Source organism: Cryptomeria japonica, unplaced genomic scaffold (genome assembly GCF_030272615.1).
Source record: "Cryptomeria japonica unplaced genomic scaffold, Sugi_1.0 HiC_scaffold_271, whole genome shotgun sequence".
NCBI lineage: Eukaryota > Viridiplantae > Streptophyta > Pinopsida > Cupressales > Cupressaceae > Cryptomeria > Cryptomeria japonica.
In genome coordinates this window covers 140,001-144,645 of record NW_026729093.1, presented here as the reverse complement: position 1 = coordinate 144,645, position 4,645 = coordinate 140,001, and the positions used below count along the sequence as shown (strand labels likewise).

General features: G+C 62.9%; 1 non-coding gene across 1 annotated transcript; it reads left to right on the top strand.

Annotated features, from left to right (window-relative positions):
* The first annotated feature begins 2,089 nt into the window (after nt 1-2,089).
* On the top strand, nt 2,090-2,208 carry LOC131869849 (5S ribosomal RNA). The gene has a single exon (XR_009368218.1). It is a non-coding gene; the product is annotated as a 5S ribosomal RNA (ribosomal RNA).
* The last annotated feature ends 2,437 nt before the right edge of the window (nt 2,209-4,645 follow it).

Here is a 4,645-nt window from a genome sequence, read left to right as displayed (position 1 = left end):
CTTCGTGCAGGCCGCACCTTGGAGCACACTTCGGAGCGCTCCTTGGTGCGCACCATGGTGCCCACCAGGGCGCACCCGAGGCAAACCGGGCTCCGACTTCGTGCACGCCGCACCTTGGAGCACACATCGGAGCGCTCCCAGGTTCGCACCAGCGTTGCGCACCTTTGATGCGCTGCCTTCACTAATTTCCAGAAAAGGCAAAAAAAAACGATATTTTAAAATTTCCGTTCTGAAAGATAGTGAAAAAAACGGAACGCGGGTGCCATCTTGAGCCCTTCCTGATGCGCAGCCCAGGCAAGTTGTGCGCACCAAGGTGCCCACCCTGGCGGAGGTGCGCGCCCGGGGCAAACCGGGCTCCGACTTCGTGCACTGCATGGTGCCCACCAAGGCGCGCAACCCAGCCAAGGTGCCCACCGCAGCGAAGGTGCACGCGAGGTGCGCACCCGAGGTGCACACCCGGGGCAAACCGGGCTCCGACTTCGTGCACGCCGCACCTTGGAGCACACTTCAGAGCGCTCCTTGGTACGCACCAGGGCGCGCAACCCAGCCAAGGTGCTCACCCCGGCGAAGGTGCACGCGAGGTGCGCACCCGGGGCAAACCGGGCTCGGACTTCGTGCACGCCGCACCTTGGAGCACACATCGGAGCGCTCCCGGGTTCGCACCAGCATTGCGCACCTTTGATGCGCTGCCTTCACTAATTTCCAGAAAAGGCAAAAAAAAGAAAAAAATGAGATTTTAAAATTTCCGTTTTGAAAGATAGTGAAAAAAACGGAACGCGGGTGCCATCTTGAGCCCGCCCTGGTGTGCAGCCCAGGCAAGTTGTGCGCACCAAGGCACCCACCCTGGCCAAGGTGGGTCACGGGGTGGGTCCTAGGGTGGGTAACGGGGTGGGTACTAAGGTGCGTGCCAAGGTGGGTCATAGGGTGGGTGCCAAGGTGGGCACCAGGGTGGGTGTGCACCAACCCTAGCCAGGGTAGGTCACGGGGTGGTTGTCGGGGTGGGCGTCAAGGAGCCAAGGTGGGTGGCAAGTAGCCAAGTTGCGTGCCAAGGTGGGTGTCGGGGTGGGTGCCAAGGATCCAAGGTGGGTGCCAAGGAACCAAGGTGGGTGTCTGGGTGGGTGCCGAGGTGGGAGCCAGGGTGGGTCCCAAGGTGAGTGCAAAGGTGGGTGCCAGGGTCAAGGTGAGTGCCAATGTGGGTTCCAAGGTGCCAGGGTCAGGGTGAGTGCCAATGTGGGTTCAAAGGTGCTAAGTTGGGTGCGAGGTTGGGTGCGAGGGTGGGTGGGTGCCAAGGTGTGCTAGGTGGAAGCCCGGGTGGGTCGGCATCCCATGGGTGTCGAGTTGGGTGCCTGATGGGTGCTTCTTGTCAAGTTTTAGTCGTCGGGACTCATTTCGAGCCTTAGAGGTCGTTTCTTGTCCGGTTGCCCTGTCTTCGACCTGGGAACCCAATTTTGGTCCTCGGGTCCCATTTTTTTTTGTCTCGCATCCCACTTTTGGCCTGTGGCCTTTTCGGGGTCGATTCTCGTTTTGGGCATCAGAGCATGTTTCTTCTCCTAAAACCCAATATTTGTTTATTAAGTCTCGGAACACATTTTTGTTCTCGTGGACCCATCATGGGTCTTGGAACGCATTTGTGGTCCTTGGGTCCCATTTTGCATCCCGAAACTTGTGTTTTGGTGCTTGATCCCTATTTTGGGTGCCCACCTTGCACCAAGTGCGCACCCGGGGCAAACCGAGCGCCTTGGTGCACCGGGGCAAGATCGAGCGTGCACCCGAGGCGCCCCGAACATGCACCAAGGTGCACTCGGCCCACATGTGAGCGCAGGTCGTTGCGCCCGAGGTGGTGTGTGGGCACCGCGTTGCAGACGGGACACTGCACGCACACGACGCCCCCTACAGGTGCACGCACGTAGGCCGGGCCGGGTGCACACCCGACGCCCTAGCAAGGTGCGCGCACCCGGGCAGGGCTCACACTTGGCGAACGGGGCGCACTTCGCGAGGGAGGGTGTGCACCTCGACGGGGGTGGGTGGCCGGGGTGGATTCGCACGTGGGTCGCGGTTTGCTAAGTACACACTGCGACAAGCTCATAACGGGTGCGATCATACCAGCGTTAGTGCACCGGATCCCATCAGAACTCCGCAGTTAAGCGCGCTTGGGCCGGAGTAGTACTGGGATGGGTGACCTCCCGGGAAGTCCCGGTGTTGCACCCTTTTTTAGTTTTTCGCCGGGCATCGCAATGCTATTTGAATAAACCTTTTGCCCGTTTGCGTTCTCGTCGGGGCCGGGCCGGGCCGGGGTGCGCTGCCCGCACTACCGCGCGCGCGGGGGCGACACCGAGCGCGCACCCGAGGCGCCCCGAGCACACAGGCCACGGTGCAACCCGGGCGTTGTGCGCGCACCCCGGTGCGCCCGAGGTGCTGCGCGCGCACCCAGGTGAAATCGGTGTGCACCTCGGCCAGTGCGCGCTCGGTCGAGTCGCGCACGTTGGCCAAGGTGCACGGTGATGTTTCTTACTCTAAGGTTCCGCACCAGACGCCCGGGACAGGTGAGCGAAGCTGGGCGGGGCCGGGTGCGCGGCCGGGGCAGGTGCACGCAGCTGGAGAGAGCTTTGGAGCACACTTCGGAGCGCACCAATGATGCGCTCCATTCAAAAGTTTCCTGAAAAGGCAAAAAAAGTTGAGATTATAGAATTTCCCACTTGAGAGATTGTAAAAAAAAAAAATTTAAAATGAAGGAAACGCGGGTGCCAAGGTGTGCGCAGCCCAGCCAAGGTGTGCGCACCAAGGCGCCCACCCTGGCGAAGGTGCACGCAAGGTGCGCACCCGAGGCAAACCGGACAATTAACCCAACTTTCGACTTCGCGCGCACCTTGGAGCGCACTTCGGAGCGCTCCTTGGTGCGCACCAATCTTGGGCACCTCGGAGTGCACCATGGCGCCCACCAAGGTGCGCACCCGGGGCAAACCGAGCTCCGACTTCGTGCGCACCTTGGAGCGCACGAAAGGTGCGCACCATGGCGCCCACCAAGGTGCGCAGCCCAGCCAAGGCGTGCGCATCAAGGTGCGCACCCTGGCGAAGGTGCGCACCCGGGGCAAACCGAGCTCCGACTTCGTGCGCACCTTGGAGCGCACAAAAGGTGCGCAACCCAGCCAAGGTGTGCGCACCCCGGTCAAACCGAGCTCCGAATCGTGCGCACCAGAGGTGCACGCCATCGTGCGCACCTTGGAGCACACTTCGGAGCCCTCCTTGGTGCGCGCCGATGTTGCGCACCTCGGAGCGCACCCGGGGAAAACAATGCAATTAACCCGACTTTCGACTTCGTGGGCACCTCGGAGCGCTCTCGGGTTCGCACCTCGGAGCACACCGAGGTGCGCACCTTTGATGCGCTGCCTTCACCAATTTCCAGAAAAGGCAAGAAAACATTGAGAAGGTGTGCGCACCGAGGTGCCCACCCTGGCGAAGGTGCACGCGAGGTGCGCACCCGGGGCAAACCGGGCTCCGACTTCGTGCACGCCGCACCTTGGAGCACACTTCGGAGCGCTCCTTGGTGCGCACCAGGGCGCGCAACCCAGCCGAGGTGCCCACCCCGGCGAAGGTGCACGCGAGGTGCGCACCCGGGGCAAACCGGGCTCCGACTTCGTGCACGCCATGGTGCCCACCGCGGCGAAGGTGCACGCGAGGTGCGCACCCGGGGCAAACCGGGCTCCGACTTCGTGCACGCCGCACCTTGGAGCACACTTCGGAGCGCTCCTTGGTGCGCACCATGGTGCCCACCAGGGCGCGCAACCCCGCCGAAGGTGCACGCGAGGTGCGCACCCGGGGCAAACCGGGCTCCGACTTCGTGCACGCCGCACCTTGGAGCACACTTCGGAGCGCTCCTTGGTGCGCACCATGGTGCCCACCAGGGCGCGCAACCCCGCCGAAGGTGCACGCGAGGTGCGCACCCGGGGCAAACCGGGCTCCGACTTCGTGCACGCCGCACCTTGGAGCACACTTCGGAGCGCTCCTTGGTGCGCACCAGGGCGCGCAACCCAGCCGAGGTGCCCACCCCGGCGAAGGTGCACGCGAGGTGCGTACCCGGGGCAAACCGGGCTCCGACTTCGTGCACGCCGCACCTTGGAGCACACTTCGGAGCGCTCCTTGGTGCGCACCATGGTGCCCACCAGGCCGCGCAACCCAGCCAAGGTGTGCGCACCAAGGTGCACGCGAGGTGCGCACCCGGGGCAAACCGGGGTCCGACTTCGTGCACGCCGCACCTTGGAGCACACATCGGGGCGCTCCCGGGTTCGCACCGGCGTTGCGCACCGTGGTGGGCACCTCGGAGCACACCAAGGTGGGCAGCGAGGTGCGCACCTTTGATGCGATGCCTTCACTAATTTCCATAAAAGGCAAAAAAAAAACGAGATTTTAAAATTTCCGTTTTGAAAGATAGTGAGAAAAAGGGAATGCTGGTGCCATCTTGAGCCCGCCCTGGTGCGCAGCCCAGCCAAGGTGTGCGCACCAAGGTGCCCACCCTGGCGAAGGTGCGCGCCCGGGCAATTAACCCAACTTCCAACTTCGCGCGCGCCAGGGTGGGAGCGCACCCAACAACCGGGCCTGGGAAGAGCCAATGCGAGAAACCCCACCAAACGCTCTGACAAAAAAAGAG